A 12,759-nucleotide genomic window follows, 5' to 3' on the forward strand; every position below is an offset into this window, starting at 1 on the left:
AGCTCATGGTTTTTGAGCATTTCAGATTTTCCTATTAAATTCTGTGGGCTTTTTAATGCAAACTGAGGTCTCTGCCTCATGACAATGATGGTAGAGGCATTTGCAGTGGAAATGGAGCATCCTCATGGGGATGGTCCCCGAGCTTTCCCTCCATTTCCCCTTGCACCCACCATTTCACCCACCCCTGTACCACTGGCAGGCTTTTTGCTGACTTTTTAGAAAAGCAGTAATAGTTATATCACTATAGTGTAATGCCACTGTAGTAATATAGCTACTCCTGATTTTTTTAAAAAGCCAGCAAAAGAACAAAAAGCCTGCCAGTGGTTTGGGGATGGGAGAAATGGGTGCAAGGGGAACTGGTGCCTATGTGCACAGGGATGTACCCATTCACCTTCCCATTAACAAAGTGGTCAAACCTACTTCAACTATGGTAGCTTATGCATGGGAGTTTTACCTGAGGTTCGTTGCTTGCTGAACCCACACTTTCCTGTTGGGAGTCTATGCACCAGCAGTCTCCAAGCTCAAATCAGGAACTATTTGAATCCCCGCCCCTTGAAATGCTTTTTTGTAATTGGCTGTAGTGAGAGAAACGTCCCCCATAACCCAATTGCCGCATAAAAAAGCATTTTAAGAGCATTTTAAGGACAAAAACTGAACCATCTATACAACTGGGACAAGACTGTGCTCTGATAGCATCCCCAGACTGAACTGAATTAAACACGTGACTTCAACAGATGTGAATGGTTTATCTACAAAATGCCTCACAAACAAGTCAGAGTGAACATGTACATTTACATGGTCTACATTTTCAGCATCCTGAGTTATAAGCCCTTTTACAACTAGGGAAAGCTCCATTAGGTGGTATACTATAGATATAACAGTAGTGAACCTGCTTTGTCACCATCAATACCATGGAATTGGCTCTCAAATAGCATTATTATAGGGAGGGGAATACATTTTTCTGAAATTCACTTTTTTTTTAATACAGCCATGTTTAACCCAGTACCTTTTTGGCCCTAAGTTGGCCCAGTTACAGTAACCAATTTTGATCAAAATGGCTTTTTCAAGTGCTTGGTTCTATTCCAAGGCTGAGATTCTCAGGTTCAGAAAATGCTGATGCCAATACTGGTTGATCAACAAGGATTGTTTAGGCTATCCACATAGGTGCAAGACAGCAGCTTTAACTGCTATGCAGTCAACAAAATGCTTTGTTCCCAGGTAGGATTGCCAGCTCTGGGTTGGGAAATACCTGGAGGTTTTTGGGATGGAGCCTGAGGAGGGGAGGGACTTCAAAGCCAGAGTGCAATTGCCAAAGTGGCCATGTTCTCCAGGTGAACTGATCTCTATCCGCTGGAGATCAGTTGTAATAGCAGGAGATCTCCAGCTAGTACCTGGAGGTTGGCAACCCTACTTAGGAGTGATCACATCCACTGCTCAGGCTGTTTCTGCAATTCATAGATCTACCAGGGTTCTGACCGAAGTGCCATCCTTGCTGACCAAAAAATCCCCCAGAGGCACCGAAAGTCCATTTCCAATATGTGTGAAAACAGCCTAAATCTCACCAAATAATGGTCAGTCCATGACAAGGGCAGAGTGGGAAATTCCGCAGTTACGAAGAAGAAGAAGAAGAAGAAGAAGAAGAAGAAGAAGAAGAAGAAGAAGAAGAAGAAGAAGAAGAAGAAGAAGAAGAAGATTTGGTTTTTATATGCCAACTTTCTCTGCCACTTAAGGGAGAATCAAACCGGCTTACAATCACCTTCCCTTCCCCTCCCCACAACAGACACCCTGTGAGGTAGGTGGGGCTGAGAGTGTGTGACTAGGCCAAGGTCACCCAGCTGGCTTCATGTGTAGGAGTGGGGAAACAAATCCGGTTCACCAGATTAGCCTCTGCTGCTCATGAGGAGGAGTGGGGAATCAAACCCAGTTCTCCAGATCAGATTCCACCGCTCCAAACCACCGCTCTTAACCACTACACCAAACCATGCACCTCACTCCAGAAAAATGTAAAAACAAATCAAGTCTATGTATTATTACATACCTGGAGCCAAGACTTTTGAGTTAGTCTGAACTGGAAGGCATCTTTTAACGGGGAGGAGGGGAAGAGATTTGGGAGGTTGTTATTTTATTTGTGGCTTTAAACCAAAAAAAAAAATTAAACTATTATTGTAAGCCGACTTGAACCACGAGGAAAGATAGGATATAAATGCTGTAATAAATAATTAATTATGATGATCTGAGACAGCACCACGGTTGGTATGGTAGACGTGAAGCCCTCAGCCACTCTTAAGATAACAAAATCACATGCCTCAGGTCAGAAGCAATCCAGACTGGGGGAGATTATGTTATTCTATAAAGCACTGTGCTCATTAATGATCCTGTATAAATAAATTAAATATTGAAATGCGAGCAGAGCTGTTCCTCTGTGGGATTCAATTGGATTCAAAAGTAGATATCTCCTTGGCATTTCAGACTGATTAAACATCTTTCATAACTATTTAGCCTTCTAAGCAGGAAGAGACTAACTAGTACATGGGAGACTCTGCTAATGTTAATGGCATTTGTGTGTATACATGCAGAAAGCACTTACTACAGTCGCCAGAGTAAAGTAACTGATCTCCTCACTTCCCATTTCTGTGTGCTGGCACTGGACACATTCTGGGAGGCGGGCGGGGAAAGCCCGCTCGCATCGTTTTAGCGCGGGCCGGCTTTCCCCGCCCCGACGGCCAGCTGGGGGGCGTGGTGTGTTATGGTCAGGTGCGTGCTATGGAGCGAAAAATACGGTACTTATTTTGTTTGTTTGCTTCTTTCCGCCAGCTCGTTGGAAAGCTAAACAAAAAAACAAAGAAAACAAAGTCATTTCAGTGAGAGTTAATGATCTCATACTGCCTACCCAAAGCCATACCATACTGCTGTTATTCAAAGAACAGTATCTACAAATCAGTATCATCTTTATCACCTTAATAATTACTCCAACTAGCCCATTTATGGAACAGTTTTCTGGTATTTGTTTTACCTATTGGGAAATGTCTTGTTAAAAAAGTTAGGGTGAGCTTTTGAGCTGCTTGATTGTCTGTTGAGAGGAGATAAAAATAAGGCCAAGGCCAATGGTCAAAATAGGTAAAAAGATTTTTTAGTGCTCAGAATAGAAATTCTCTATGCATTTTGCCCAAGGGGCTTCTTCAGGGGAATCTGTAGTTATTGCAGCAGTCCTTCAAATGAGCATAAATTGGCCACAGAATTTATGCTCATTTGAAAAACAACTGTAATAACTACAGATTCCCCTGAAGAAGCCCCTTGGGCAAAATGCATAGGGAATTTCTATTCTGAGTAATAAAAAGCATTTTTACCTATTTTGCACCATTGGTCTTAGCCTTATTTTTATCCCCTGTTATTGGTGCAGCCCTTTTATTTCTCTTTGTCTGTTGAGAGGACCATTCACTGTACCTGGTTGGGGGGTGCTCAATAGGTTTTCTCCCCTACTACTGCCTGCCCATTAGCCCTGTTTGCCAACTTATAACACCAAGAGGCAGACCGCAGTGAGTGGTGCCAATGGGACTCTTGCAAGTGGTAGGGGGCATAGTATATAGAATACTTTTATAAGACTTTGCAATACCATAGCACTGCTGTGGTATTTATCTTTACAAAATATAAATTGCCAGTTGCATTTTTTTCAAGAAACTAATCTGCATAAAACTGTGCCCCTCAGGTCAGTTCTGTGTCCCTCTGAGGTCTGCATCCTAGGCGGCTGCCTAGTTGGCCTAATGGTAGCACCAGCCCTGACCTTGGGGGTGGTACCCAAAAAGGTACCTGGTGAATGTCGACTAATACACCACTTTTCCTACCATAGGGGCTCCTCAGTCAACAAGGCAATCCTCCCCAAATTTTGCTCAGTAAAGTATGCCTCCTTTGATCATACCATGGGCCTAGTTAAATCATGCAACACCAATGCCCTCATGGCAAAATGGCACTGATGCCCTTATGGCAATTGGCCTTCCAGCTGCTGCCCATGCATCCCCAAGACTTTCGTCTGTTGGGCTTTAAGTTTCAGGGGTCTTGGTACATGGACAAGGCCATGCACATGGGGTGCTCCGTAGCCTGCATAGCTTTGTATACATTTATCACATTTCCTGAACAGGCGAACAAGAAGAAGAAGAAGAAGAAGAGGAGGAGGAGGAGGAGGAGGAGGAGGAGGAGGAGGAGGAGGAGTTGGTTTTTATATGTCAACTTAAGGAAGAATCAAACTGGCTTACAATCACCTTCCCTTCCCCCTCCCCACAACAGACACCCTGTGAGGTAGGTGGGGCTGAGAGAATATGACTAGCCCAAGGTCACCCAGCTGGGTTCGTGTGTAGGAATGGGGAAACAAATCCAGTTCACCAGATTAGCCTCCGCCGCTCATGTGGAGGAGTGGGGAATCAAACCCGGTTCCCCAGATCAAGAGTCCACTGCTGTTAACCACTACACCACGCTGGACATAGTTGGAAGCCCACATATGAATCATTTCCTGTTTGTTGGCCCAGCCAGGAGTTCTTCCTGCACTGGGCATCTTGCTGCCTTTCAATCCCTGGTGGCTAAGTTACGCGCCCCTCGAAAAAATCGAAGGTCTGGCCACCCAGTTGGTTTATTGAAGCATCCAGTCAGATTCTGTCACTGGCACCTCTCACCTTCCCGGGGACAAGCTGCTGGCCCTTAAAGCTCTGATCTCATAGTTGCTTTCCTGCAAAACATGCACACCGAGAGAACCTTAATCTCTCATTGGTCACTTGAACTTAGCTTTTAGGTAGTGCCTCCTGGGCAGGCCTGCTGCACTCACCTTGCCTACTCCACAGTTGGGGGCTTCACCTGACATCATCATATCAGGTTGACCATGGGCATGAGGGAGGATCTCATATCTTGGCTTTCCTTCCTGTCCAATTTCAATGGGGTTTCCTTGTGTCAGGAGCCATTTGACTTGGAGTCAGGCATTCATGTCCAGTCTAACACTGCAGGCAGTATCAGTTTCAGGGTCTATTACAAAGGGCATTGGAGCTCCTGGTCTTGGTCATCTCAATGGGTGGGTTCTGACATTCTGCGTGACCTCACTTTCTTGGAGCGCTTTCCAATCCTGGTAGCAGTCATTATTTGGCAAGAGCATTATTTGGCAAAAAGGTCCAGATTTGGTGCGGCAACCAAGCAGTGGTGCGGGTCATCAATAAGCAGACATCACACTCAGAGTGGGTCATGTCCTTGGTGTGCAAATTTGTCCTGGTTTGTTTGTCTGCTAACACAACATGCAGGTGTTGAGAACAGCATTGTGGATGTCTTGTCTCACCTTCAGGAAGAAAGGTGTCATAGCCTGGCACCCAAGGCGAAACACTACCCAGACCCGTTCCTGGAAGAGCTCATGGCCCTTTGGAGCAATCCATAATGCCGGGAGTATTCAACTTGGTTGCTCTTTCCATTCTGTGTTCTTAGACCTCTGCAGCAGTGAGCTTTTTGGCCTTCTCCACCAATGCTATGGGCCTTAATATTTGGCCAGTGCCTCCAATTGGTCCCCCAATACCTGGCCTTTCAAGCCGATCCAGGTAAGATGTAATGACCTCTCCAAACCCTGGTGACTTCCCCAGCAAGAAGACACAGAATAGACTCCTGTCCAATAAACGATACTGTGTCTGCAGGTCCAGACCAACTTCTGACAAGATGCTGAAACTAGAATAAAACACTGAATAAAAATAATGGGTGGAGTCAGGTACTAAATGTGAAAACTAACAATATATCAACTGGTTCCCAACCTCTGGTATAAAATTATTTCCAACACTCACAATAATATATTCATAAATGTATTTGTATGTACATGAATATCCATTCAATAATATGGTTGCAGATCAAAGATATATTTTACATTTATAATACAAGTCTTACAAATAAACACTTTCTAATACAAAATAAATGGAGACTATTGCTTTTTCTGTCTTTTGTGCAACACTTTTTCATATATCACAAGTAGCAAATTTGCCTCCGTGTAACAGGTTAAACTCCATATTTCAGTTAACAAGCTCCTCCTAGGTTTCACTTGTTTCGTAGAGGTTAACTTCCTCAGAACCTTCCTAACTTCTTTCTTACAAAATTACAGGAAATAAATCAAATATTTTTATGTCTCTCAGTTTTTCAAACCCATACATAATTTTTAATAATTGTTACTGAATTAGATCTTAATGGGTCATATTCATACATATATTGAGTTTCCTCAGCTCCTTACATAATGCTTTTATCTGAAAATATAACAATTCAAACATTACATTTTAAGTCAACTTTTAAATGCTTTCAAAATAGTACATTTCATGAAAACATTCTGCAAACAAACGCTTTGAATCTTCTTCACCTTAGGCTATGCTGCATTGCTCTCCTTGTGACTTACCAGCTCATAATCACCTTAATTCTTTGATTCAAATGTCAAACTGAGTGTTCTAAATACATGCTCAAGTGGGATTCGTTTGCTAATTAATTATGTAGACTCCTGCCCAATAAACGATTGGGCGAAAATGCATGGTCGCTTTAGCCTCCTTTATTCCCTGTTTTGGCCAGGATTCGGCCAGGATCAAACGCATGCGTTTTGCTGAACGTGCATTTGATCCTGGCTGAATCCTGGCTGAAACAGGGAATAAAGGAGGCTAAAGCAACCATACGTTTTCGCCCATTGTCTGCCAATCCAGACCAATTTCTGACGAGGTGCTGAAACTAAAACACTGTCAGCAGCCAGCCATGAAATGCAATGTAAGTTTTATACACATAAGACTTCCACCTGCTGATGGCCTGAATGCGAGAGGACCAGTCACAGTCTTCTGTTTAAACTGTTTGCTTCACAAGGCTGTACTGAAGGTAAGGGCTTTTCTGCATTGTCCCCCCCCACACACACACACCATTAGTTGTCGTCCCATACTGATTTGTGTTATCCTCTGATTTATGCATGCATTTTTGTGCTTTTGGTTTTCACTTCAGGTTTTTTATGTTTGTTTCACTTCGGGTTTGACAGCACTGATGATGACCGCACCCTTCCATGAAAATCCTCATTACTGAAGCCACATGCGGAAGAAAATAAACTGACTCCACAACTGTGAAAATGCACAAGGAGGGCAGATGTGCAAAAGAAACCCTGCCCAAACTGATTCCAGTGGTTGTGGATGGACTCCAAGAAAATCAGGAGAAAGCTGAGCATACGGAAAAGCCTTAAGATTTGTAAAGCAACTTTCAGGACTGAACTTAGTTGTCTTATCACCCTCAAGAGATCATAATAGGAAATATGCTCACACTGTGCAACATAATTTTGGAGATGCTTTCTTGCCATACCACCCTGCACACCTGCATGCAACTGAAAATTTTTTTTATCAAAACAATCTGCTATCTTTAAGGCATCTCTAATCCACCATCTAGAGATCCCACCAGACCTTGCCTTCTCTGCTAATACATTTTTTTAAATCTCACCCTTCCTCCAAGGAACTCAGACATGTCAGATTATAGGTGTGGGGGTTATATTTTTGAATGTTCTCCTATATTCAAAAAGTCTCCCTGTGCTAAAAGAAATTAGCTCACTATCCCTATCCCTGAAGCTTATAAAATTAAAGAGGTTTTTTTTCTAATGTGGAGAAGCGTGCAATAATGTGACACCCCCTACCCATCTCCACTCTGCAGTGATACAGTCAAAAATCCCAGTATTTCCTTCTGCATGCTGTGTAGAATTGCACTTTCAGATATATCCTTTACTATACAAGGCAACGTCAGCCCTGGTTAGTATTTGGATGGGAGACCACCAGGGTTGGATGGGAGACCACGAGGGTTGCTGTGCAGAGGAAGGCACTGGCAAACTACCTCTCTTAGTCTCTTGCCATGAAAACCCCAAAAAGGGGTCGCCATAAGTCGGCTGCGACTTGACGGCACTTCACACACACACACACACACAAGGCAACAGGACACATGAACACATGAAGACATAATCAGACCATTGGTCCATCAAAGTCAGTATTGTCTACTCAGACCGGCAGCCAGGGTCTCAGGCAGAGGTCTTTTACTTGCCTAGTCCCTTTAACTGGAGATGCTGGGGATTGAACCTGGGACCTTCTGCATGCAAAGCAGAGGCTCTACCATTTAGCCACACCCCCAGCTGTTCAGTGTTGGATGAACTTTGCACATGATGATATATATGCCTCACAATTGTTTCCTATCACCATTGCATTAATCTGCCTTGTTTCTGTTGGTAAGGCTTATGGTATGCATTGCTGTATTTTTATAATACTGGTCAAATGACTGTAATAAATGAAATGAAATGAATGGCTGTCACAGATATTAACAGATACATATGAAAGTACTAGGGGACTCCATTCATCATGTAGAAATTGCACAGGACAACTATGTTTTCCTTTCAATAGCCTGAAAGTATGACAAAATACTTAGCGACAACTATGTTTGCTGAATTTTTTTTTAAACAAGATGCCTAAATTTTCTCATTCAGCATCAAAAGAACTGAATTTTAAATGTCCCCAAACTGTACAGATTACAATGGCATGATTTTCCAGAAAGGGCAAAGAAGGACCAACTCATCCGTGGTTAGTCTCAATCACTGTTTGGGGAATAACTAAATTTCTGTTTTAGGAAATACACTCCTAACCAACTAGGACTACATTTGCTATATTTAATTCACTTCAGTTGTTGACTGAAAAATACAGTGCCCTGTATGAAATAATTTTATAAACATTGGAACTTTTGCAAATTGGAAATATGCAAATAAACCATCTTTTCTTCTTGAGATACTGACAACATCCTTATTTATTAGAGGGGGGAAACTAAACATTTCCATGAAACATTTGTAATGTTAACAAATCAGCTGTGTTTGTACAGTGTCCAGAAAATATAAGCTGATGAAATGGCTGAAGAAAAGCTGAGCCGAGAACTGTCAAATGGTAACTGAGGTAGAAATGATTGGTGCTGTTCTGCTTGGCCATAATCCCTTACCATACTGGTAGATGCTCCAGCCATTATATCTCCAGTACATCAAGAAGGTTCTGTCAGGACTCAGGACTACATCAGGTCCTGAAGCTGAAAAATGTCATGTAGGGCTATAATCTATGTGAACTACTATCTGGATCTGGCCAAAGGAAGGGACAGGGGTTATACCTTCAAGCAAACCACTTCAAAGCAATGTGCCAGAGCAAGTCAGTTGATATCCTCTAGCTAGTATACGGGCTTCCCCAGCAGGTTTGCTTGCTGGTCTGAACAGCTAGGAGAATCTATTCATACTGCTAGCTATACGGTATTTATATCCTGTGCTCGTAAGGAAAGACAAACATAAAACACATAATTTTGAGCTTAAAAGCAGAGTAAAATAAGCAGTAGGGTTCCAATAAAATGAACAGTAAGAAAGGCACAGCAATTGTATTAAAACCGTCACTATATATTCCAAACAGTCAATTTAGATATCCTAGCAGTAAAATGTGACTAGACAGTCACAACAACAAGAATTGCAGAATAAAAACAGGTATTATAGGGGAAGGAGGTGGAGGTATGGATATCCTCGGCCCTTTCCAACCTGCTTCCCATTCCAAGGCACAATGGTGGTGGGGTTAGGATTTCAAGCCCACCTCTGACACTGGTGTTGTATAATGCCAGGTCCATTGATAATAAGACTGCTATGCTACAAAATTATTTAGCAGCAAATAATATGGACCCGGTATTCATGACCGAGAGCTGGGTGAGGGAGGGGGAGACAGTTGCCCTGAAAGAGCTGCCCCCCCCCCCAGTTTTTTGGTCATTCATCAGTCCTGGACAGTGGGCCGGGGGGGTGATGCTCATCTAGGAGTCTTTCTCCTTCAGGGCACTCCCCTTCCCAAAGATCTCTGGCATAGACTGTGTTGGCCAGGTATGGGATGCTGAGGAGAGTTTGACTATCTGGCTGGTGTACCAGCTGCTTAGCACAACAGCAGATATCTTTTTGGAGGTGGCAGACTGATAGTCCTGGGGGACTTCAATGTCCATGCTGATGTTGCCTTGTCATAGGCCATGCACCTGGTGTCTTCCATGGTGGCACTGGGACTCTCCCAGATTAAATCAAAGAGACCACATGCTAGATCTGATCTTTGGCATGGGGATAGGAGTGGGTCTGATGTCTGTTAACAGTGTGCTGTGGTCAGACCACTTTGCCTTGAAGGCCCAGCCCCTCCTCACTTAAACGGCAAGCGGATTTATGCTCGCCCACGGAGACTTATGGATCCAATTAGTTTCCAGAGTGCTCTGCAGGATCCAGTACCCTCCCAACAATTCGTTAGATGAGATGGTAGGCGATTGGCATGGCCGACTGTCCAAAGCCATTGACTAAATCGCTCCCCGGCGTCCTCTTCACCCTTGACTAAACCGAGCCCCATGGTATACAGCAGAGCTATGGCAAAAAAAAAAAGTGGGAGCTTAGACGGCTGGAGCAAATTTGGCATTGAACTCATGATGAAGCCACAAGTACATCTTATAGGATGCTTATGGAATCCTATGAGGTGGCAGTGGCCACAAAGAGTTACTATGCAACCTCCATTGCATGTGCTGCCTCTCACCTAGCACAATTGTTTAATTAGGTCTCTCATATCCCTTTCAGAGGTATTCCACAATGCTACTAATTCAGCTATCAGCTGTGAGGCTTTTGCGAACTATTTCACTGATAAAATCTTGTCACTCTGTAACCCTGTTGACACAAATCCCTACTAGAGGATAAGGGGGGGGTTCTGATTTCAATAAATTGACAGCACTACTTGTGGACAACTGTGAAGTTGCTTACAATAAAATAAAACATTTAATACAACAGCACAACATATAACTTCAAGTAACCAAACAATTACAAACACAAACACAATACACAAAATCTTCAGTGCCATTCAGGAAGGACACGCTGTACATTGGTAAATAACATCAAGTGCAATAACAAGGAAGGAAAAGTCCACAACTTAAAGTTTAACTGCAGGGTTGTTGCTTCACGAATGCTGCTGCAGATGTTGAAGGCCTTCTTCTCTCTTCCCAGTCTGTAAAGGGAAATAATTAGTCCCCTCAGTTTAACTCTGGCTTCCCTATTCCTAGCCAGCCCAACCGACTCAGGGGTGAGTCTAAACTATCCCTTAAAATCATTTTATTAACATAACTCTTTCAGGGAAAATTCTAGTGTGCCCCTTTCTTTCTAACAGGACCCACACATACCTGTAAAGGGAAATAATTAGTCCCCTCAGTTTAACTCTGGCTTCCCTATTCCTAGCCAGCCCAACCGACTGAGGGGTGTGGCAGTTGCAGTCAGTAACCTACCTAACTGCCCATGCTCAATGAGCCCCCCTGGGTCCTAAAGCCCATAATATTGGCAGGGTTACATTCTCCCCTACTAAACCGATGTCGTCCCCGACATCCTTCTGTGCGGTGGGGCTAATTTGTGTACACCACATACATAATCATTAAATCTTGTAGGAATCTGTCTCTGCCGTTGCGGTCTGCGAGGCAAGTTTTCAGGTTCAACTTCCAGAACTGATGTGCCCGTACTTGATGTTTCAACACGTCTATCCTCCATTTCAATCCCTGGAAATTCAACGGACACATCAACTAGCTCATCCCCTTGAGTATACGGTACTGTATCATTGGAATCCAGCAACACTGTACTTTCTGCATTTGGCTGCCAATTATCTGGTGAAAAGCTGGAATCTTTTGGTTCAAACTCTATTGCTTCAGGATTCAGTTCAACAACTGGCAGGTCATGATCAGAGTGAGCAACTAGCTGAACTTCTTCCCCCTCCATAGCTGAAATGAACCCACATGGCCGCAACAGATCACGATGCAATGTCCTTTGAGGACCATCACCATCTTCAGGTCTAACTACATAAACTGGGAGGTCTTGTAGCTGTTGAATGATGACATATATTTCCTTTTCCCATCTGTCAGCTAATTTATGTTTTCCTCTTAAATTGAGATTGCGAACCAGCACTCTGTCACCTTCTGAGATATGCGAAATTTTGACTTTTGCATCCCACCTCCTCTTATTAGCTTCCTGGTTCTTTTCAGATTCTCTTCTAGCCAACTCATATGCATGCTTCAGCCTTTTTTTTAGGTCCTTCACATACTGTTGGTGAGTTACTTTAGATTTCCCTTGCAGCTTAATACCAAAGCATAAATCAATTGGTAACAAGGGCTGTCTACCAAACATTAAAAAATAGGGAGACTCTCCAGTTCTATCATTTCGGGTACAGTTATATGCATGAACCAGTGGTTTAACATATTTCCTCCACTTAGCCTTTTCAAAATCTTCTAAAGTTCCCAACATACTTATTAAAGTTCTATTAAATCTTTCCACAGGGTTTCCTCGTGGATGGTAAGGGGTAGTTCTTGATTTCACACCAACGATATTGCAAAGTTCAGATATTAATTCAGATTCGAAGTTTGCACCTTGATCACTGTGGATCCTCTTTGGAAAACCATAGTGGCAAAGAAAGTTTTCCCACAAAGTAACAGCCACAGTCTTGGCTGTTTGATCTTTTGTTGGATAGGCTTGTGCATACCCTGTAAAACAATCAGTTAGCACCAAAATATTCCGTGTATCTCTGTCATCAGGCTCCAACATCAAAAAGTCTATACATAGAAGTTCCATTGGAGCATAAACCTTTATATTCACCAAAGGTGCTGCTTTCTCTACTGGAGCTTTCTTTCTGATGCACCTTTCACAGGTCCTGCACTTGCGGTCAACATCAGCTGCCATTTTAGGCCAATAGAACC

The sequence above is a fragment of the Euleptes europaea genome, chromosome 5, assembly GCF_029931775.1.
Source record: "Euleptes europaea isolate rEulEur1 chromosome 5, rEulEur1.hap1, whole genome shotgun sequence".
Taxonomy (NCBI): Eukaryota; Metazoa; Chordata; class Lepidosauria; order Squamata; family Sphaerodactylidae; genus Euleptes; species Euleptes europaea.